Here is a 25,427-nt window from a genome sequence, read left to right as displayed (position 1 = left end):
TCCATTGGCACTTGTTGACCTTGACATGAGAGACAGAAGAGGAAGGGCTGGCTGGTCTGAAGTTTAGAAAGATATATGAACTGACCTACCCCATGATGAATAGGGCTGAGAGTGAAAGGGCCAGCTGGTTGAAAGTGTATGGAGGTGTGTGTGAACTCCCAAACTTGCAGCTGCTATCCATATGACCTAACTTGGATGGCTAGGGCTGAGCTGAACAGAACTTGACCAGATGAAGATAAAGCTATTTGATACTGTGAGCAAGTGTAAATTGTTACAATTTGATGAACCAGACTTTTGCTTACGGATGCAGTTGCTCAAAATTTCAACCAGACTGGAAAATTCTTCAGATCAAGGAATGTGTATGTCTCTGCAATGTACTGCATTGATGGGGATGGCAATTTAGAGATTGGCTATCAAAACTGGGGAGGGGGGACTATAAAGGCATGAAATAGTTGGCATACAAGCTTTCATGGGTGTGCTCAGCTTCAGAATGAGTGAGTAAAGTAGAACCCCAATGAATAGTTTTCCTCTTTTCAGATGGACTTGGTGAAAGAGGTAGGGGATGATGTTGATAGGATTTTATGATTCAGTGTGACAAATTGTTAGCAGGATTAATTGTGATTGTCAAAACTGTAATTGTAGAAGACATATAACTAAAAGAGAAGAGTAGTTAATCTTTCATTTCAGGAACAGACAATCCCAAGACCATCAAGAAGAAAGACCATGAGTGGAGTGTGAAATACCTATCTAGAAAAGTAGAGGTAGCAGAAACAGTGGCAGAGATGGTGGCATGGAGAGACAGAGCAGCTCGGGGCTCTTGATCTATGGACTGAGTAAGGCTATGTGCTATGGGCAGGAGGCTGGCTTGCAGAATGAGCCCTTTGAACATTTAAATGAATCTATATTTTCTGTTTTGTTTTGTATTTGTGCATCAAATATTTTTGCTTTGTTTACTTGTGAAATAATAAAAAGTAAATGGGGAGCCACAGGGAGGTAGTAATGTAAGTGATGTATGAAGGGAATTGTAATCATTGAGATGAAACAACCTGTATGATTTGTTGAATGTGAAGCCGATGGTCTTGTCTGTAAATCTTTACTCAATTCACAATAGAAAGAAAGAAAGAAGAAGAAAAAAAAATCGAAGCTAGGAAGGATAAAATTGAATGGTCAAGTGAGTTGACCTTCAGCAGATCAAGTATTTCCCAGTTATTCAGGCATGCGACATTTCTGCTGATGCACTTCTTATTGTGAACTGGAGGAAGGTTTATAGAGCAGATCATCAGGTTTACATCCACACATTTTGTCTCGTCCCATTGATGCCAATGGCACCAATTGGCATCATTGTTCCAACAACAAAAAGTCCTTCTAGTTTCTGGATCGTGAATACCCTTGCATCTCCAGTTTCCATCACTCTCCTTTCCTTCAGACAGGGAGAGACCAACAGTTGTACCTTAGATGGCCACTCAAAAACTTTTAAGGTCCCAGTGGATGCTTACCAAATTAGGATGTGGAACATTGTTTTTGTGGTCTACGTTATGTGAATTGACCTTAATATTCTCGGAGATTATGGTCCTGAGCCCCCAGGCCCAGCAATTAATTCCATCAAGGTGTTTGGTTATATCTAAAAAGTTGTCAAAACTTTGCCCTCTGTATGCTCCACCACATTCATGGATATATTTGCAGCAAAGTTAAATACCTATGTACAAGTATCTTCTGTAAGACCTATGCATACTTGTGGGTAGACTACCGTTCTCCCTTCCATACCCATTCAACCTATGCATTTATATTCATAGATTATCATTACTGAAGGATTGTATATATTATCGTATTTACCTCTACTGCTTTTAATTCTTGCACTCCTTCCAGGATCTTCTCCTGCATCTAAGATATTTTTTAAATAACCAACATAATGTATTCTTTCTTTTAGAGTTAATAGACTTAATAGAAAGCAATTATATAGGGATATTTCATTGTTAGTTCTAACAGTGTAGATACTATGGGGGTACACACACACACACACACACATACAACAACAGTGAAGTACTACCTCTGTTAACATACACACACACTATGTATAGTACTGATGTGGACCTGAAGGATAATGTGCTGGATCTCAAGGTCAATTATAACCACAAGGTTGGCTGTTCAAACCTATTAATCACTCCTCAGAAATCCTACACAGGATTGCTATGGGTCAGAACCAATTTGATGGTACTTAACAATAACAACAACATATACCAAAACTGAATTCAACAACAACGTTTTTCTTTGAACAAAAAATAGGTCTACTCTTCTGAAACACTAGAGCTTAAAAGAACAATAACAAACAAACATACAAAATATTTGGACCACTTTCTCCAAGTATCTGTGGAGTTCAAGCTGACACCTGTAATACTTTGGAATTTAAAGTGATAGATTCTGAATTACTGATTTCCTTAGATGAAACTGTATAAGGGATAACTTTTTTTTTTTTTTTTTTTTTAGTGTTTGCTCTCTTTGATTAAAAACAGTAAAATTGTTATATATATATATATATTGTTGTTGTTGTTAAGTGCCATCGAGTCGGTTCCGACCCATAGCGACCCTGTACAGGGTTTCCGAGGGTGTAAATCTTTACGGGAGTAGAAAGCCTCATCTTTCTCCCGCGGAGCAGCTGGTAGTTTCGAACCACTGACCTTAAGGTTCGCAGCCCGATTCGTAACCACTACGCTACCAGAGCTCCATATATATATATATATATATATATATACACACACACACATACATATATTTTTCTTGCTATGGTTTTCCTTCTTGCACATGCGTTACCTGGTGTTCACACAGCTCAGCAGCATTCAGACCTTAAACTGCTATGAACACCTATAAAACAAGCCTTCTTTGCATGGTCAATGATGAGGCCATGCCAACATGACAGCGTCATCTGATAAGCTGGGGTCAAGAGTCACTTGATTGCTTTACTTTCTCTTTGCTTCTAGAGAGCCGCTTTTAATGTTTTTAATACGTAATTACCTAAACAGGCACGGTCTTGTCGCACATATGAACTCAACAGTGGCAGAGGTGAACATGGTGACGGGTGGTAGGGGGAGGCTGTGAAAGGTCAGGGGATGCTCACCTGGTGTGCTGTAATTGGGAGACCAAGTTTTGGTGAGAATCAGCCATGTCTTTGAGACTGATTTTGGACAGATTGTGTTGGTTGGTGGTAAATATGATCCTGTTCAGCAAGGAACTAGAGGGCACAATTGAAGTGAATGGTGGACGCCTTTTGAATGTTGACCATGTCTATTCTCTAGGTGAGAAAGTTGTCGGTAAAAGCTTTGATTACAGAAGAACATTTTCCCTATACTACTATGTGTTTTATAGTCAGTATTACAGCTAATTTTTCAGTTCATCATCTTTTATGTATAGCATGATTTTTAGAGTGTTTTGAAGAGGTAGCCAGATTTCCTTCATGCCACTGATTGGAATTCAGCAAATCTGAGTCCAGGTGGCTACATGAGAAAACAAAACAAAATAATAAATTATAACAATCACCCCCCCTACCCAACACACACCCTGGTCACCATGTGGAAGATCACTCATGCAGTGAGTCATAATACCAGGAACGTAAATGCTGGGTAATGGAAAACATTCCCATTGATACTGAGGAATTTTTCTTCTCTTCCTGGTCTTCTTTGCTTCACAGAGGGTGGTAGGGAGAGTCCACGTGAAGGGCTCATTTCAATACTTCAGATAAAGGTTGTGGAAGGGAGTGTGGGGTGGTTTCCTGGATGTAGGAGGTTTCCCTTTGCTCCCCTCCTCCAGTCCCTCTGGATTTCTATCCCTGTCCGAGAGTAGATGAAGAGGCATATCCTGGGACATTCTTAGAGCTGTTAGGATTTAAAACCTTAAAATTCTGCACTTTTCTAGGCCACCAGATCCGACCACACTGTAGAACAACTATTGTACTTTCCATAGTATTTCTGTCCTTGACCTACTCATGTTCTTAACTGCAAACGTGGGGTTGCAAGTAGTTACGATGTTGTGATGTCGAAGCCAGGCTTCACTTTTCAATCACAGATTTGAACTCAACTATCTGCAACCCAAGGATATATTCAGATTGAACTTTGGAGATCTGTCATGACAAAATTAATGAAGTGTTGTAGTAAAAGAGAATGTTAAGTAATAAAGCCAAGCAAGTTGAGTCTCTGTCTACAGGGACAAGTATTCCCAAATGAATTAGACATTTGAGCTTTTCCTCATCCCTACTATTTGAGTCCATTCTGGCCAAAATCAAGTTGTGACTAGAAAGGCAGCAAAGTCAAGGCTATCCAGCACGAAGGAATTGTCTCATCACCCAGAAGAGATGTGAATTCGGATCTTCTTTATAATCTATTGCGTTGTTATTGGTAAATGTTGTCAAGTCAATTCCGACTCAGAAAGATCCTGTGTAGGGTTTCCAAGGAGTAGCTGGTGGGTTCGAGTTGCTGAACTTGTAGTTTGTAGTCTAGCGCTGATCCTACAGCACCACATCAGAAGTCTGCTTAACACTGGGGAGTGACTGGGGCCCAGGTGTTAGTATTGTTTCCAGACTATGAATTCTTTCATTGTTTATAAAATCCTCTCCCATCCAAAGCCCAACTCCAACCAATCCAGAATGCTTCTAAGCAGAACGTATTTACTGTTTAACCAAATCTCCTGAGTATACACTATAGGTGACAGGTGTGGTTTGCCCCTCTGTCATCACATGATTGCTCCTGTGTCACCAAGTTAGGATATGGCACTATTCAGATATTAGTTACAAAAGGTCTGGATGCAGGAAAACTATACAAACATGAGATAGGGTTAAAAAAAAAAAAAAAAAAAAGGAAGGTGGGGTTGACTTGGATTCCTCTATTTTGTGTGACCTTCTAGAATTGACCTTGCCTAAATCATACTAAAAAAGAATTTTTTTTTCCCCTGAATATTTTTTTTTCCTCCAGACTCACTCATAAAATATGTTTCCCCACAGGAAAACTCAGCATTATCTAAGTGGATAATTAACATTCAAGGTGCTAAGGCCATGTCTGCATGATGAAAAGTGTTTGGGAAAGGAATAAATGAGTGCATTACTAATGAAAGACTTTTTTTCCTTTGCAAAAAGTCACTGAATTATGCTATCCATCCAGCCCACTGTCTGATAACGCATTGATAAATGAAGGAACAGACAAGCACATTAAGAACGTCAGAACATCATTCGCCATTCTCAAAGGCAGTATTCAGAATCAACAAGCTTTGAACTTGCCCTCAAAATTAGTGGTTATAATCCACCCAATTTATGGCAGTCTGGGCTCAAATGCAGATGGGAAAATAAAAAGACATACTGGCTGGTTTCAAGAATCTTTACTTCAAGGTAGTATTTTTCAAACTGTTGGATGTGACTATTGGAACTACTCCATATTATATTATATGTAATAAGGTATGTATATTATATCAATAAGATATCTGTATACATACGCACACACACACACATATATATCCCATGAAACACAATTGCATATGCATGTGTGTAACTGAAACAACAACAACAACAAAATTAAAGCAATGCCTACTTTAGTACTGTAATTCACACTGATACTTCCTGTTCTGTTCTATTTGAACTTTTAAATGACAGATGCAAACTATGAAATTGATATTCCTAATGAAGAACTGTGACCCACAGTTTGCAAAACAGTGATTTAGTATAGTAAGTCTACAGTTTTGATGAATGTAGCAGATGAACTAAGAAACTTTCATAAAAATGTGTATTCATAGGCTGAGTGGACCCAAGATCACAGAGTGTAACACATGGTAGCACTCAACAAACATGTGATGAGTTAATTACATTTTGGTTAAGAATAGTAGACTATGGATAAACTGGAAACCAGACGAGCAAATAGTTTGAATAGACCTCAAGCGTTTAGAAGAGTTATTGTCGACTTAGAGCAAAGACTGTAGACTGATTGTTAAGCATGATGGTGATTAAGTGTTTTTATTGTTGTTGTTGTAAAAAGTAGTGAGATGTAGGAGAAACTTGAAAACTTTATGTAACAAATGGAACAAAAGTTGAATCCCAGTTTCATATAGCACATGGTCTCTATGAGACATCACGTTTGCAATTAAGACTAGGAAAAAGGAGAAACAGACTACTTCAGAATGTTTACTCACTGGAAACCTTATGAATAGCAGTGGAACACTGTCAGCACTACAATACTGAATATTGAAACATGATGAAGAGCACCAGAGTATTTTCAGATATTGTGCCCGAAGATGAGCCCCTCAGATTGGAAGGTACTCAAAATGTGTTGTGGGAAGAGCTGTGTCCTCAAAAGTTGAGTTGTCCATGATTACGTAAATGGAGTAAAGCTCTTGGGACCTTCATTGGCTGATGCGGCATAAGACAAAATTAATAAAAACAGCTGTAAACATACATTAACAATCAGAACATGGAAAGCACAAAGTACGAATCAACAAAAATTCAAAACGTTCAAAAATGAAATGGAATGCATAAACATTATTATCCTAGGCATTAGTTCACTGAAATCATCTGGTATTGGCCATTTTGAATCTGACAATCACATGGTTAACTGTACGAGGAATGACAAACTGAAGAGAAATGGTGTTACATTCATCATCAAAAAGAAAATATCAAGATTAGTCATGAGGTACAATGCCCCCTGTGACAGGATAATATCCATATGTCTATGAGGAAGACCAATTCACACCACTATTATTCAAACTTACATATCAACCATTAAAGCCAGTGATGATGAAATTGAAGAATTCTATCAACTTCTTCAGCATGAAATTGATTAAACATGTGATCAAGATGTACTGATAATTACTGGAGATTAGAATGCAATGGTTGGAAACAAAGAGGAAGAATTAGTGGCTGGAAAATATGGCCTTGGTGATAGACATGATGCTGGAGATCACATGATAGAATTTTGTAAGACCAATGACTTGTTTATTGTAAATGACTTTTTTAAACAACATAAACAATGACTATACCCATGGACCTCACCAGATGGAATACACAGAAATCAAATTGACAAAATCTGTGGAAAGAAACAGTAGAAAAGCTCCACATCATCAGTCAAAACAAGGCCAGCAGCCGACTATGGAATAGACTATCAATTGCTCATATACAAATTCAAGCTGAAGCTGAAGAAAATTAAAACAAGTATACAAGATCCAAAATAAGACCTTAAATAAATCCAACTTGAATCTAGAGATCATCTGAAGAACAAATTTGATGCATTAGATGCTAAAGACCAAAGACCAGAAGAGTTGTGGAGTTGCATCAAGAACATCATACAGGAAGAGAGCAAAAGTTCATTAAGAAGACAAGAAAGAAGAAAAAGATCAAAATGGATGTCAGAAGGAACTCCAAAACTTGCTCTCCAGTGTAGAGATGCTAAAGTAAATGAAAGAAGTGAGGAGGTACAGGAGCTGAATACAAAATTTCAAAGGTCAGCTAGAGAAGACAAAGCCAAATATTATAATGAATTGCGTAATGACCTGGAGTTAGAAAACCCAAAGGGAAGAACATGCTCAACATTTCTCAAGCTGAGGAAACTAAAGAAAAAATTTCAAGCCTTGACTTTCAGTATTGAAGGATTATCTGGGCAAAGTATTCAATGATACAGAAAGTATCAAAACAGGATGGAAGGAATACACAAGAGTCACTGTACTAAAAGGAAATGGTTGATGTTCAACCAGTTCAAGAGATAGCATATGATGAAGAGCCAATGAGCCTGAAGGAAGAAGTCAAAAGTGCATTGAAGACATTGGAAAAGAATAAGGAACCAGGAATTGATGGAATACAAATTGAAATTTTTCAACAAATGGATGTGGCAATGGAGTCATATTACATTGGGAGAATTTGCTGCACAAGAGCTCATTAAAGTGTTGAAGAGCAAAGATGTCACTTTGAGGACTAAGGTGAGCCTGACCCAAGCCATGGCATTTTCAATAACCTATTATGCTCTTGAAGGTTGGACAGTAAATAAGGAAGACCGTAGAAGAATTGATGCTTTTGAGTTATGTTGTTGGAGGAGAATATTGAAAGTGCCATGGGCTGCGCATAGAACCAACCGATCTGTGTTGGAAGAAGTGCAGCTAGAGTGCTCCTTGGAAGCTAAGATGGCCAAACTTTGTCTCTCATACTTCAGATATATTATCTGGAGGGGCCAGTCACTGGAGAAGGAGATCATGTTTGGTAAAGTGGAGGGTCAGAGAAAAAGAGGAAGACCTCCCCAACGAGATGGATTATCACAGTGGTGTCAGTCATGGGCTCAGCTGTAGCAATGATTGAGTTTGGACAAGGACTGGGCAGTGTTTCGTTCTGTCATGCATAGGATCTCTATGAGTCGGTACTGACTCCATGGTACCTAACAATAGCAATAACAATATGTAGCAATTTTGTAGTAAAGAAAGCAACATATATTACTTTCTGTGTCAAATTTACAAATCATTTGCTTTTTGCCAACATCTGCTTTTAGCATTCTACCGATTATGGTAACTGGACCTGCCTTTGAAACATTTCATAAAGCATAGGAGGAAGTTTTGTGCCCTATTGTTAATTAGCAGGTAGGCATGATGACTCTCCATTGTACCTGCCAAGGAACCTAGGAGCTTTTGGAAATGATGAAAGTGACAATAGAAGCAGAAGACACCTTGCTTGAACTGAGCTGTTCTAGACATGACAGGTAACTGCCCAACAAACTCCAGCTCACCTTGAAACTGTAGGTAAGATGGTGTTTGTTAAAACACAAGACTTGGGTGTTGTATGTACAGGGATATGGGAGAAAATGCTATGTATGTGCGGTATGTGAGATGCCTACTTTGGAAGTACATGGGAGTAATTGGTAAAGGTTTTCAGGTCCGTAGGAAATTCCGGGAATGAAAATTCTGGGCAGTTGGCACTTTGATGACTCTGAGTAGGACTTAGCCATCAATTTCTCCAAACTGGGCAGCCTCCAGCCATAGTTGTACTTCTTTTCCTTTTATTTATTTCCAATTATTTCTTTTTCTTTATAATAAAGTTGGAAGATATTAAATAACCTCAGTTACAAATAAGTGGTTGTGATGGTGGGTTGTGCAGTCGGTTCCGACTCATAGCAACCCTGCCTAGGATTTCTGAGGCTGCACATCTTTCTGGCAGTAGAAAGCCTCATCTTTCTCCCACAGAATAAGGAGAGTCAGCTAAATATTTTCAGATGTGTTGAAATGGGCACTCTCCATGTCACTTAAAAATGGAAGGCTATCAGGAACTCTTGATACATAAGATGATTCTATATTCTGTACTATATTACTTATGATATACACATTACATGGATACTTGTGAAAATGTAGTCATCACATTAGTATTGATGATAGCAATGATATATATATATATAAGGGCATCAAATGATATAATTTTTCACTTAATCTAGTGGGAAAGTATAATTTAATACAAGTGATATGAAAACATTTAATATATCTTACCAATAGATTTATGTCTACTTGTAATGATTAATAATTTAAAATCCTATGAATAATGATGTTACCTGATATTCTTCCCAATAACATTTCTTTTGTGTATGTAAACTATCAAGAAAAAAAGTAAAAACACAGAAGTATCCATTATAATGAATAACAAACAAACACACAAGCCCCATTGCCACCAAGTTGAATTCTAGAGCCTAATAATCCTATATTTTGATTAAAACATTCAACTAGAATTTCACAGGTAACATAAACAAGCCGTTTGTTTGATCTGATGTTTCTGCTATAAATTCTTGACATTAATTGTCAGGACCAGTGTTTCTCAAATTGTGGCGCCAAGTACATTACTGCACTGTGCTTGCTAAGAATGCAGATTTCAGGAGCCACTCGGAGAGATTCTGAGTTAGCTGGTGTGAGGGTGGCCCTGCTTGCCTGCACTTTGGCAGGTGTTAGGTCATTTTTCTCAGGACACCTGGAGAAGCTTATCTTGGATAGTTCTGATCAAAGTGTTTTGTTTTGTTTTTTAACTTCTATTTTGGATGTAACCATGTTGATGTTGCTTTAGTTAGTTGCCTGGAGTTAAGTCTGATTCAGGTGATGCCTTGTGTGAAGAGGAGAACTACTCCAGGGGGTTTTTCAAGACTATGAGCTTTTGGAAACAGAGCACCAGGTGCACCTTCCGGTTTGTCGGATCTGAACTATCTGATCCGTTCCCGGACTCTGACACAACCATAGTGTACACATCATTATCACACTCAGTAGTCACTCAATTTAGCAAAAAGACATGGAAATTTGAGTCCATTTTTCAATCTATCTTTCTGACTTTATTTTACAACTTTAATGTATATTTTCAACAAACTTCATGAAGAGTCTCTTCACTGGGCTTTCTGAGGTATCTCTGCATTCTACAAGAGTTCAACATGCATGTGCTATATGCATATACAGGCGTTTGTAGTTCAGTTTCTGAAATCAGAGGTAGCTGAACCCTGAAACTTGAAGTGTAAGTATTATGTATAAATTATTACTATGGTAATAAATGCTATCATTAAATTGCAAGAGCTAATTTGTGATTGCAGCCAACATACCTTCTACATTATTGTACACACAGCAGAGTCCACAGAAAGTCATTAACCAGTGGGAGGACTCTATGCAGTGATGAAATACATCTAGCCAATCCCAAGGAGATATTTGAAAATGAATAGTTAGCTGTCAGTGACTTATGACTTCACACACAGTCGATTGTGCTTGTATACTAAATTCCAGAACCCTTTTTTATTCCAAAAGACCATGTGGACACAGGGACCTCAGCCAGGTGGTCAAACCATTTTCTCCTTCCTACCTTCTTTCTCCCTCTGGTCCCTCCATTAGATCTTTGATTCCAGGAAGTTGACACATGGGAATGGGGTGTTAGGGGATGGCGGCAGGGAAGTGTTAACTTGACGATTTCTCTGTCTTCTCCCTCTCTGTTCTCTTTCTCACTCCCAAGTCCAAGTACTTAGAAGTATCCTAGGAACATCTTTAGTTTCTCCTTTTTGCTGTCACTTTACCATGGTCTGCAGAGCTGCCATATCCTTAGATTCAATGGACGATGGGCTGTCATGGAAATGTACCACTGAAGACACAACTGACTGAAGTAACATTGGTACTTAATAATCCTGTGACTCCCCCCACCGCCCGCCCACCAAAAGTGACAAAGAGAAACAGAACTCACAGATTCCCTCAGTGTCTAGGACAAATGAGTTGACATCTATAAAATTCTTGGTAATCTATTAATCTATAAAGCTGTAGGTCAGTTTTTGCTGCTGTTAAGTGCTGTTAAGGAGCTCTGGTGGTGTCGTGGTTACAAATTGTGTTGCTAATCTCATGGTCAGTAGTTAGAAACTACCAGCTGTTCCATGGGAGAAAGATGAGGCTTTCTGCTCCCGTAAATATTTACAGCTTCAGAAACCCTGTCCAACTCATAGGGTCGCTATGAGTTGGAACTGACTTCACAGCACATAACAACAACAACAGGTGCGGTTGAGCCAATTCATCTCAGTGACCCTGTATAGGGTTTCCTAGGAGCAGCTGATGAGTTTGAACCACCAGTTTGTGGTTCAAACTGACCTTTTGGTCCAGTGCTTTCTCCCACAGTGCCACACCAGGGCTCCATAAGTCAGTGTAACTGACATTATTTTGTCACCATTATTTCTGTTTTGTGAGTAGAAATGTTCCTAGGAAAATCACAAGAGGGTTATGCGGTTATTGGTTTGGGCAGGGAAAACAAACTAATGGCAGTTTGATGGCTCAATCCACTCATGGCCCGTTTCAATAGCTGAGGCTCTCAGCGCCAGGAAGCCTAGTTCTGCAGAGTTTCACTTTGACCCTCAAGGACTCTTTTTCTTTGCCTAGAGGGTTTCCCATTGATGTCTCCCTTCTACCAACCCTCTTCCTTCTAGGCTCTCCTCCAGCTTCTGCCCTGAAGTTCCTTCCAAGGACAGGATGCCACTTTCCCATATACTTACTTAGTAGAAACAGAGGAGGTAACATTAGGAAGAAGAGGGGTGGGGGAGAAGTCCTTCATTTCTGATTGCCCAAGTCAATTCTCTGAACACTGTTACAAGCTGACTAACTGATTGTTCCTTAATAGAATAATGACTGCATATATGGGCTCAGTGAGCCTCAGTGAGTCTCAGTGGTTGTTGCTGTGAAGTGGGTTCTCATTCACTGCGATCCCATATATGGTTTCCGAGACTTTAAATCTTCCCAGAAGCAGAAAACCTCATCGCTTTCCTACCAATTGGCTGGTGGTCTTGAACCACCAACCTTTTGACTGGCAGTCCAGTGCTTATCCTACAAAGCCACTGTACTCCTAAGCAATGGTGCCCAATGGTTTGTATGGAAACATTAATTCTGAGACAGAAACCACCATTTTATCAACAAATGTTTAGAACTTGACCCTGTTCGCAATTGGGGACTACCTTTCACTTGTGAGTAGCAACATTCCAGAGGCAGGAATACTGGCCTCTCATTAAATAACAGCAAGAGAAACTGATGACATCATTCTGAGAACTACACTCATCATTTTAATGGCAAGGGAGAAGCTAAAATCACTGTAAGAAAAAGTCACACTGAACTCTGCCAAATCTATAGGGAGTTTCTCATGTGCAAAGCCTCCTTCCTCAGGAATGGCCCACACTTAGTATATATATATATATATTATGCTTGTTAGAAAACAACCTGTACTCAACGTTGAAATATTATAAAAAAAAATAAAAAAAAAATTAATGTCCACTGATGACCTTATCCAACATTTTGCAGTACATTTGGCATATACCAGGGTTTAAGGCAGTTTGAACTGGTTCAGTTATGGATGAAAAACTGGAACAGCTACGCATTTGTAAAATGTTGAATATATGGGGATGATAATAACCAGGATGGGAAACATTATGTGTCGAAGCCCTGGTATGGGAAGATGGGAAGAGGCCTTTCAGGAGACGGTTAAGGGAGACTTTTGGTAGATCTGTGGAGGATGGCACACATTCAAAGTGAGGTGGTGGCTGCCATCTTTGATCCTGGCACCATTGTTTCCAACCCTACCATTCAAGAGATTTGGCTGATATACAATGTGCTCTCTGTCCTCATTGACTCAAAGGGAGATTAAGTTTCTAGTAAGGCATCAATTTGCAACTGATCCCATTACAGTTATCATTCTGGTAGACGCACATTTTATAAATTCAAGTTCATTCCAGTTTCACTTGGGCAGCCATGACTAAAGTAGACAGAACTGGCTCGAAGCCCTAGTATATATCAGCTCCCCCAACACATGCACATGTTTCAATATTGAGTCAAATTGAAAAACACTAGTGCAATTTGTTTCCACTTAAATATATCACCGTTATCTTCTCAGGTCATGTATGTCATTATAAAGAGAATGAGTTTAATATTTCATTTTATGACTGCCTGTATTTTATTGAACTAATTCCCATTTGTTTTGAAATGTTCATAATTTTATGCATTCTCATAATTTAATTGTTGTTGCTGGAGTATATTTCATTCCTTGGGTGAGAAATTTACCAGATATTTAAATTGTGTCATACGAGGCTGTTTTGAGTTAGTTTTATAACTCTACTTCTTTAGCCATGTTACTTACATTTCCAGGACAACTCATATGATGTGTTTCTGGAACACCTGATTATTTATGTCCATATGAAAAAACAACTGCTCAACTGAGTGCATCATTTTATCTTTTATCATCTCTTAAATGGGAACACCCCATCAAATTCTTAGGATAACTCACCATCTCAGACTGCCTTATGTGACACAGAAAGTGCTAACTGATGGTGAACCCAGGTCAGGAGTACGTTTCTATTTCTCAGATGCCCATGAGAAAGAATTTCTTGCCTTTTTTTTTTGCAGTTCTGTCTACAGCTCACCATTAAGTTTTTAGTTAAGCCCACTGAAGAGTTAGACTAATCAACCCTTTAGGTATCCCCAAAGTTAACTCATGCGATACAATGCTAGTGAAGGTAAAAAACAATATGATGTTGTTTACATTAGGTAAGCTATAAACAATTGGTGCTTGGATTTAAAACAAAATAATGCTTGAGAATCTTTATGGAATTCAGCAAGAGCCAACTATTGCAACTGCATCTCAGAAGTATTGGCCACTAGAAATTGACTTACATTTTCATCCAAATATGAATCATCTTTCACTCTTCAACCACCATGCCATCATTTTTCAACATAAATGTAAATGATTAAAATTGGCATAAGGAAATTAGAAAGGGTAAAATAGAAGAATTATTATAATCTAAGGTTGTAAATGCATGCAAATTTATGAGTACAGTCTCACAAAAGGACAATTTTACAGAGACCACCCCATTTGACTCTCTCTATAGCAACCAAAACCAACCAAAACATTGCCATCAAGTTGATTATAACTCACAGGGCAGAACTGCCTTAGTGGGTTTCTAAGGTTTTAAATTCTTAGGAAAGCAGGCTACCACATTTTTCCTCGTGGAGCAGTTTGTGGATTCGAACTACCAACCTTTTGGTTAGTAGTTTAGTTCTTTAAACACTGCATCACTTGGGCTCCTTTTAAAGGTCTGTTTATATCCACATTAAGACATAAAAGAAAATTTTCAGTCTCAGCATCAGCTGTTTAATTCTTGGCTATTTAAGGAGTCCTGGTGTGGGGATGTAGGACGGGCACTGAAACTACAAGGTCAGCAGTTCAAACTCATTAGCTGTGCCTTAGAAACTCTACACAGGGTTTCTGTGTGTTAGAACCTACTCGATGGCACTAAACAACAACAGTCATTATTATTACACTAGCACCCTTTGGATTAGCAGCATTAGGATGAGTTGACTTTGTGCGCCTACTTAGTATATTACTGTAAAAGTCAACGTGTCAGGGTAAAGCAACATATTAAGGTATCGTAATGTTGCAAAATGCGATGTTGTCTTTACTAGAGGTTTCTGATGGATAAATAAAACAGACTTAATGGCTAAAATGGTCTCAGATACACTTTAGGATGGATGCTTTGAGGAATTCTGATGAAACAAAAGCAGGAGTTACTTACGATCTTCTGACTTCGGAAACGTGGTATAGGCTGTGATGGACGCATCTTTCCTGAGCGAGACTTCATGGCCTCGTAGACTAAGGTAAAGAGAAGATTGCACATCATGGCTTGTCTTTCTTGCTCTTGCACTCAAAGTGCAAAAACCAAACCCAAGCAAAACAAAACACAAAATAAAACCGCAGAGAATTTAGCTTAGTATTTCAGCCTTGACTGAAGCTTGTTGCATCATTAGTTATTGACGTTTGCATTTGAAAATCTAGAATAAGTTCTATTTCTTGATTGTGTTTTCACAGCGAAATAGTACATTGTTTGCAACATTTATTTACAAATTTTATAAAAACAGTAAAAATCATAATGCAGTCTGACAAAGATAAAGCTTGAATAAGGAAGTTGTAATAGTCAAGTTTTCTAGCACATAAACTCAAGGTCCTGGTGTTGTGCTGGGGGTAAATGTGCCTGACTGCAAGGTCAGTTTGAACTGCAAGGTCGGCAGTTCAAGCTCACTAATTGCTCCTTGGAAACCTTATACAGGCTTGCTATGGGTGGAACAACCTCTTCAGTTTTTGTTTTCTCACTGTTTTGAAATGCAGGTGTCTCCGATTTTCAAAAGTTTTCTTCATGCCACTTTACTTTTATAATGTTGTTGTTAAGTGTTATTGAATCAGTTCCAATTCATAGTGACTTTGCAAGGAATTGCAGGTGGGTTTGAACTACCACCTTTGTGGTTAGTAGCCAGTGCTTAACCTACAGTGCCATGCCAGGACTACCTACATTAATACCTGTTTTAACTAATTGAATGAAAAGCAGAGGTTTCAGTTTTAGGAAAATGGTGAAAAAGAAAACTTGCATTCAGCAACTGAGCCAGTGAAGGTGGTGTTGCCAAGTTGCTTTCTCAGAAACTACACAGCAGAGTAAGCACTGGACTGCTATCTTCACTGTTGGCAGTTCAAATTCAGCAGCTGCTCTATAGGAGAAAGATGCAGTTGTTGGCTCCCACACAGGTTTGCAGCTGAGGAAATCCTACATGGAGTTGCTCTGAGTTAGAATCCACCCAGCGGCAGTGGGTTTGGACTTGGAACACTGTGCATACATTATTTCTACTTTATACAGGCTGGAGATGTCTGAGAAGCACTACATACAATGTCTGTTGGAACCTCAAGGTCGGCGGTTCGAACTCATCAGCTGCTCCTTGGAAACCCTATACAGGGTTGCTGTGAGTCGGAACCGACTCCACAGCACTTAACAAGTGTCATTTTAGGTTTTTTTTGCCATGTGAAATTATTTTGTTGGTTTTGGGGAATGGTAATATAAACATACTTTCTCATGTAAGTTAATGGTAATTGCTTCTTCATTTTATACCATTCTGTTTTTGAAAAGCTTCATAGGAACACTGTACTTTAGAGTGGGAGTTGGGGAGAGTTGCATGATGCTTTGAATCACAAAGATTTTGACAATCTCTCACCTAGGTATGAAAGAGAGGCCTATAAATGAAAATTCCTTTCCAGTAGTGATTTCCCCCCATATAAGTACAACTAGAGGTTTTAGTGCCACATTAATTTTAAAGAGACATAAAATATAATAACCAAGACAATCTTTTAGTCATGAAAGGTATTCTATTTAACAGAGTGTATAAAGTAGCTTCAAATACTCATGAAAGCCTTCCTTGTTACAGGATGAAAAAATTAAAGCGTTTTGTTTCATCTATCTTAAGGCATGAGCCCACACACTAAACCTGTGTCTTTCGATCTGCCTCACCTTGGTTTAAAGTTCTTAGCAGTCTCAGGAAGTGTGGGAGCAGCAGTGTATCAGGTACACTTAGAAATGAGCTTGGCAAAACACAGGGTCCTGGGGCCATGCCCATAATTTCTCAAACAGCAAGCTTGGAGTGGACTGAACACTTTCATGTCTATAAAAGTCACAGGTGATACTGATGCTTGTCTGAGCGAGACCCACACTTTGAGAAGCGCTGATTTAAAGTGTCAATATTTTCTTTTGCGAGATTTCAAGTGTCAACATTTTCTTCACATTTTCCTCTCCCTTAGGGACTTCTGGTAGTGTAGTGGTTAGGAATTAGGCTGTGAACCGCAAGGTCAGTGGTTTGAAACTACCAGCTGTGCTGAGGCAGAAAGATGAGGCTTTCTGCTCCCATAAAGATTTACAGCCTCAGAAACCCTGTACAGGGTTGCTATGGGTCGGAACCGACTCCACGGCACATAGCCACCACCATAAGGGACTCCTGGTGTGTTGCTGTAGGTTTAGCATTGGACTGCAAACCACAAGGTCAGCAGTTCAAACCCACCAGCTGCTCCATGTAAACCCTACACAGGTCGTTGTGAGTCAGAATTGGCTTGATGGTGCTTAGCAACAACCGCAATAACAATCATGCTTAGAGCAGATCTTTCCTTTAAGATCTCTACTGGTATTTTTATTAAGAAATTTTCAAGTATGAACAGAAATTTAGTGTCCTCATTATACAGATGAATAAATGACACCCAGAGAAGTTAATTGTCTAAGGCCAATGAGCTAATCAGTGGTTGAGAGGGAACGAACCAAAGGTTATGTGGTCTTCACTGATTGGAGTCTTTGTCATTCAGACTGAGGCGGACAAGGACTCAATGAAAGGTACAGCTGTCTATCCCCACTGACATTATGGAGTAATGAGAAGGAACCAGCTGTTAAGGTTGTGAGAACTCCCCAAGGACTCCACTCTCGGGGAGGAGCTGCAATCAAGACCGAGGAACACCTGTGGAGCCCCACCTCCTTGGCAGCCAGCACACCTGTCGGCCACTGTCTTCCCACACTCAGTCCCTGCTATAAAACCGAAACAGAGAAAAGAGGTGCCTGAGGACGCAGCTCCTCACCTGGAAACCCCCATTTTGTTATCCTTCCTCAACGTGTGACTTATTTCTTGCCCATGAATCTACTAGTTCTCTCCTCTCTCTGTCTCTATGCATCTTAAAGCAAACTGTGAACCTGGAGCATTAAGTCTGTAAGAAAAGCTTAGAGACTGAGGGTGGTTTGCTTCATTAGCATGTATCCTTTAAGCTTATCCTAGAGGTATGAGGCCTGGCATGCCAACGGCAGCTTAATGCGTATTCTTTTAAGAATGATGGAAGTCTCTCTAGGAGACAAAACGAGTTCATTGGGTGCTTGAGCTCTGGTATTCATATAATATCGAGTTCCTAGTGGTTATGTATTGGACTGCTAACCACAAGGTCAACAGTTTGGATCCACCAGGTGATTGGTGGGAGAAAGATGAAGCTTTTTGCTCCCATAAAGATTTACAACCTCGAAAACCTATGAGTCGGAATTGAATCAATGGCAGACCACTGCCATCATCATCATAAGTGTTGTGGGTATGTTAGTGAAGTAAACTTACCTTATCACTGTCCTTAACACATTTTAATAGAGAATACACAGCCATTCTATCCATTTGTCACAATGTGGTGACTTGCAGGTTCCTATGATGCTGTCTATTCCACCAACATTTCAAATACCAGCAGGGTCACCATTATGAATTAAATTGTGTTTTCCCAAAGCACCTGTCAACTTGACTAGACCATGATCCTTAGTATTAGGTAATTAGCCTCCACTCTGTGATCTGATGTGATGATCCTATATGGTGGTAGTGGTGGTGTGCCGTGGAGTCGGTTCCGACTCATAGCAACCCTACATAGGGTTTCTGAGGCTGTAAATCTTTACGGGAGCAAAAGCCTGAGGTTTTTCCCACAGAACAGCTGGTAGTTTCAAACTGCTGACCCTGAGTTTAAGCAATCAGCCTCATAACCTCTAAGCTACCAGAACTTCTTAATGATCCTATATAGAAGTTGTAAATTATAACTTCTATGATGTTAATGAGGATTTGGTTGTATCTTGAGGCACTCTCCTTTGAGATACAAAACAGAATAAAGAAGCAAGCAGAGAGTAGAAGACCTTCAGTACCAGCACTGGCTGGTTTCTGTAGTAGCTGTATGAATTGAATCTGTAATTCTAAGCCTTGAAAGCAGCAGGAACATAGATCTATAAGTCATCTTGCAGAAGAAACCAGTATCCTGTCAGTATTCTGGAACAAGGGGTCTGAGAGAGACTCTAGGTAATCTTGAGTCCAGTTAAAATGGTCTCTAAGTGGAGGTGAGAATTTGAAAGGCCAATAAAAGTTGTTGAGTGCAGAAACACAGCAGGACTTGGACACCCAAGTGATTATACTTTCTTCTGAAATTTGGAGAGAGATTTGCTAATTTTAAAAGAGCAGTAATAAAGAACATATTAATTAAACCAGTGGTATTTGACAAAGTGGTAATGTTAAGATTTTTTAAAAAAACAAATCTCCACTCATTGGAAATTGCTAAATTACAGAAACATCTGGGGGTGCGTTTAGACATTAATAAGCTTGACCCTTAATCCATGGTTAATTGACTTGGGATGAGAGCATAGCTAGTTCTACTTCCTGTCACACTCCTCAGAAAAGCCTGCAGACTTCCATCCTCCAGGCAGAGTTCATTGATAGTTTTCATCTCCCTCTAGTCATCTCTGAAATTCCAGTGGTTACATGTAGACATAACTTACCAGAGAAGTTATTTCATTTAAAAACATCTTAATTTTCAATGACATTTTGAGTCTCCAAATCTGAGCTAGGGAGATTTCTCTATTTTGACATGTTCATTCTGACTGAGTGAATTTAATGTTTAAGAAACCATTTTGAAAGTTAAAAACTATTTCCCTGTCCCCCACTATGTTCATCCTTCTGAATAAGGAGATCTCATCTTTCATTACCCATTCTCCTAGACTAGACTTTTTATTCTGATTTTTAGTGCTTGTAATCTGTAACAGAAAGCTCATTTTCTGCTGAAATGTATCTTCTGAGCTGAAAATAAAACTTTTAAGACCTCTTCTCATTGGAAAAGATCTTACCCAGGTGGACTCCAACATGGAGGTGAAAGAGTCACAAATATGCTCTTGGGAATTAGTGGCATGGTGGGTAGAACCCCACCCTTGGAGCAGATAGAACTGTGCTTACAGCCTACCTCTGCTTCTTCCTCATTGGGTGATTGACCTCACAACTGACAAGGTGGGATTATCTGGTGTTTTGCTTGTTGTACAAAGCAAATACTTAGCACTCTACCTGGCCCGGGGTTATGGCTGGGTAAATGGAAACAATTCTTGTTCCTGCTGTCTGCTGGCAAACTTATCTAGGATACATATAACCCAATTCACCTGAGGTATCCTAATTCCTTCTTTGAGAAAAGAACTACCTCACACAGATCTATCCTTTAAGTAAGTGGTGGCCCAATGATGACCAGTTCACAGCACTGGGTCACCAGGTAAAATACACTCTTCACTTGGAAACTCCATGTTCCTCAGAATTCTAAATAATTCATCTGGAAAAATCCACTACAAAGCAAGCTCTCACAAGTAATCAAACACTTTCCTTCATTCATTAAATGTTTAATAACTTGGTTCTTCTGTCCATACCTAAATAGTATATTCAAAAATTACAATTAGTACTTGGATATGCACAAATGTCCTTATAACTGAGCTCAATTAACTTATATAGCAGGTGTTGGGTTGACTGACTCCAACATCTACAAGAGAATGAAAGATTGCCTGATCCCACGGCATTTCCATAATCGTCAGCACGCTTGAGTCCATCAGTGCTGTCCATCTTAAAGAGGGTCTCCAATGCTCTTGGTGACCCTGTACTCCTCCTTTACTTTTCAGTTGCTCTCACTGACCGACCTCTTTTCTCTTGATAATGTGTTCAAAGCCAGCAAAGTAAACAGTGTTCTATTGTGATCCATAATGTTCTCATTGGCTGGTTTCAGAAGTAGATGTCCAGGCCTTTCCTTCTAGTTTGTTTTACTCTGGAAGCTCCGCTGAATCCTCTCCACCTGTTGGTATTTGAGATACTGATGGACTAGCTTCCAGCATCCTAACGACATGTAAGCCAAACAGAAAGACAAACCAACAGACCTGCAATAGAATTAACTTAGGAGAATTCATTTATCGTCAGTAAGTCAATTTAATGTTGCCCTGTACTCCTGCTGGAACTTCTGGTGTGGTGCTGTGGGTTAACGTGCTGGACTGCAAAGTCAGTTTGAACTGCAAGGTTGGCGGTTCAAGCTTACCAGTCATTCCTCAAAACCCTGTACAGGGTTGCTATGGGTCAAAACTGACTCAATGACACTTAACAACAACATACTCCTGGTGTGGTGTAGTAGGATCAACACTGGACTGAGAGCCACAACGTCGGCAGTTCAAACCCATCAGCTGTGCCTTGGAAATCCTATACAGTGTTGCTATGAGTCGGAAGCAACTCAATGACATTTAACAACAACAACAATAAAGCTAATGTGAATCATTTTGATGGCAACAAATAACAACAACAAAGCTAATCTTGTCACTTCTGCTTAATTTTGTCCCTTCATTCTGTATGCAGGGCAGGCATATGACCCATTGAGGGAGAAGTCTTGCTCCCTTTGATATTTGAAGGAGGTCCTCAGCCCATACTACACCCCCTGCAGAACTCTCTCTGGTTGGCAGCACTTGCGTCCAGCTGTGCTCACGTACAGTTGGGTCACATTATCACTTACCCTTAGGTCTGACTGTGAGCATACTCAATCCCCAAGATTTACAATCAGACTATCCTCTTGAACTGGACACCTATGAGGTATTTGGAGCCACTATTAAAAGTAGAGAGGAACACCAACTATATGAGCTGTCCATTGAATATTTACATAAAACTGCATGCCAGCCTGCCTTCTAAAGAGCCAGCTAAAGAAGAGCTTGAGGCGAGATGAAATTCTGGGGTGTAATATGTTCAGTGGTAATGGTAGTATCTGGAGTCATGTGACCAGGAGAGCTCACCAGTGATGTGTCAGAGAGCTGATGGCAGGGGATGCTCTGTCAGGCTCCACAATGGAGGCCCTTGTTTCTCATCGGCAGGCTGAGTCTTCCCTTGACTCTGGAATTCTATCTCTAATTAGGAAGAAAGGGAGAAGTCTCTCATGCACTGTTGTTGTTGTCGTTAGTTTTCCATCAAGCCCTGGTCCTGCACCAGCTTCCATCCATTATTGTGGTTTTATGGCAATACATCTCATTGGCAGTTTCCCATGACTCTCTACAAATATGATATCCTTTTCTAGGGATTGGTCTTTCTTGATTATGTGGCCAAAGGAAGTGAGAGAAAATCTTGCCATTCTTGTTACTAAGGAGCATTCTGGTTGTATTTCTTCTAAGACTGATGTATTCATTCTCCTGGCAGTCCACAGTGTGTGATGAATAGTCTTGGCCAACACCCTAATTTGAACTCAGCAATTCTTCTGTCTTCCTTTTTGATTGTCCAGAGGCGCTGGAAAAGACCATAGTTCTGTTGAGATGCTTGTTTATGCGCTTGATTTTTCTGATTTATGGGAGTCACTCTGATACAAACACTTTTGCTTAAGTCTGGGCCAGATTCTTAGCTTAGCCTTTGAATTTCTCTAATTCCTTATCTGAGTATCCAATTGTGGCTAGAATCCTGAAACTCTAGTCTTTCTGGTGATTTCTGGCCCTTCTCAGCTATTCCTGGCATGTACTGCCTGCTAGTTTAAGCACTGAGTTAGGTCTGCTCTACCCAGTCCTGCATGCCTTTTGAGGCCACCTGTTGGATTCCCAACATGTGACTTATCTAGGTCTACTTTCTGCTTCTGCTGCTTTCTTTGGAATGATTCTCCAGCACTGTGAGTGTATATCTAGTCTTGCAATGATGACTATGTAAACTCACATTTAATCTTCCAGATTAAATTTTCAACTCAGAGTTGCAAGGACGCTGTTTCGGATTAAATAGTATTCTCAAAATATGTGTTGGAATACAGCTTCTAAACTTATAAATGTGAATCTGTTTGGGAATAGAGATTTTTCATTTATTACAAGGTCGGCAGTTCAAACCTAGCAGCTGCTCCTTGGAAACCCTATACAGGGTCGCTATGAGTCAGAACTGACTTGTCAGCACTGAACAACAATAACTACAATAATAAATGCTACGATGGTCATACCAATGTAAGATGGATTATAAGCCTAATCACTTTGGTTATAAAAAGAGTTGAATAGATACAGAGACATTCGCAGAAGGACAAAGAAGACAGAGATGGAGACATCTGCATTGAGCAGAAAATAGACAAGAAAAGGACCTCCCCTAACACCACGTCTTGAATTCAGTTTCTAGCCTCCTGAACTGTAAGAAAATAAATTTCTGTTTGTTAAAGCACCTACTTTTGGTATGGACTCCTGGTGTGGCTCAATAGGATCAGCACCGGACTACAAACCACTAGGTCAGTAGTTAAAATCCACCAACTGCTCCTTGGAAACCCTATACAGGGTCGCTATGAGTCAGAATTAACTTGACAACACACAACAGCAACAGCAGTAACTTGTAGTAAGGAATATGGAGTCCTGGTATGGTGCTGTAGGATAAGCACTGGACTGCAAAACGAAAGGTCAACAGCTCAAATCTACCAGTTACTCCTCAGAAACCCTATACAGGGTCACTGTGAGTTGGAACTGACTCAACAGAACTTAGCAACAACAATAATTTGTAGCATATTTTGTTATGATATCCCTAGGACCCTAAGACAGGCACCAATCTTTACTGGGAACCACCAGATGTATGCATTGTCTCTCAAAGAGATTCAGGAACTTGCCCAAGGCCACACAACTAGGAAATAGCAGGGACTCACCAAGAAGGACCAAGGCTAGAGAGATACATCATGTTTGGTGAAGTTGTTGTTGTTGTTAAGTGCCGTTGAGTCGATTCCAACCCATATATAAGGTTTCCAAGGAGCAGCTGGTGAGCTTGAACCAATGACCTTGAAGTTCAAACAACTTTGCAGTCTGACGTGGTGGGTCAGAATAGGTGAGAGAAACCCTCATTGAGATAATGTGACACAATGGCTCCAACAATGGAATCCAACATTCCAAAGATCATAAAGATGGGGGTTTCATTCTGCGTTATACATGGGCCCGCTGTGAGGCAGAGCCAATTCCTCAGTAACTAACAATAGCAATCAGCTATGCCATCCTTTTTCTATGATTTCAGACTGTTTCCAGGGAGTCATGAAGAAACTAAGAAGGGAAGAAAACCATGGTCAGAAAGTACAGGCCAGGAGTTTAAGATTTTTATGGTTGGCACATTTTACGAGCAACCTTAACCTTAAAGGAGTGGGTTTGCTAGTAAATGGAGTCGAGAGGATGATCACAAGTAGAGAAGAAGTTGGGGGACATTTCATTCAAGGTTTCCGAGGAGGTGTCAGTATGTCAGTAAGAAGAATCTATCATAAACCTAACCCAGCTCTTATGGATGTAAAATCAACACTAACTGTAATGCTTCCCCTATAACTGGGTACTGGGAAAGAATCGTTGTTGGAATGACGATTGTGGAAATCCACCTGGTGTTTAGAAGCAATGCTGCTATTTCCAGGCTCCTGAGGCACGTGTGTCGTGTGTTTGTAGTAGATTTGTCCACATTACTGGACCCGTGATCTTGACTGTAACCTCTAGGCAGAATGAAGTTAGTATCTGTAAGAAAAGCACACGTGTCCCTCCCTGGCCAGCTATGAATAGCCATGGCTCCACTGGGTAGACCCTGTGATGTAACACACCCTGTGTAAGCTACAGCTTTCTGTTCTCTCTCTTTTCTTCTTCTTCTCCTAAGTATATGCAGAATAGCTAACATTCTTCCTTTTCCTCTTAGAAGACGGATTAGTGCCACCTGTCTCAGCTAACATTCATGGGATTCAGCAGGAAAAACAGTATTAGGAAGGGAAAGCTCCTTTGAATGCAGTATTTTCGGATTCTTTCTTTGGTTGCTAAACTGCTACCTTTGTATTCAAAGGTGATGAGACATTTTCTGGCTGGGAGACAGAGATATCACTGAAAGGTGTCAAGTTAAAAGAGGCCCGAGGAAAAAAAAGATTTGAGCCAAAGCTCTTGAAGGAGGCTGAGGGATTGATTGTAGGCGGTGCCTACCTTTTCTTCTTACTGTTGCAGTGTTGGGAGGGATTGTGGTCATCACCTTGTGGCCCAGCCCACCCCCTCTTCTGTGTAAGGTATTAACCTGGGCCCTCATTCCAACTGGATCTCTGCCATCTAGTCAAGCCTCACAATGGCTGTCTCTGTGGGAGAAATTCCAATCCTGTCTGCCCAAGGCTGGGCGTCCTGAAGATAGCCCTTCGTCTTAACATTCAACAGAGATGACTTGAGGAGCTGGGCATTTAACCTCTTTCTGTCTTTATTTCCTCACCCACTGTCTACAATGAAAACAATGGAATCCTCACGCAGGGGTGTTGGAAAGATTAATGAGTTAATGTTTTGTGAAGTGCTTTAAGAGTCTCCGATGAAAGGTGC

The sequence above is a fragment of the Chrysochloris asiatica genome, unplaced genomic scaffold (genome assembly GCF_000296735.1).
Source record: "Chrysochloris asiatica unplaced genomic scaffold, ChrAsi1.0 scaffold00148, whole genome shotgun sequence".
NCBI lineage: Eukaryota > Metazoa > Chordata > Mammalia > Afrosoricida > Chrysochloridae > Chrysochloris > Chrysochloris asiatica.
The sequence above is the reverse complement of the archived record's forward strand: the minus strand, read 5'-3'. Positions refer to the sequence as shown.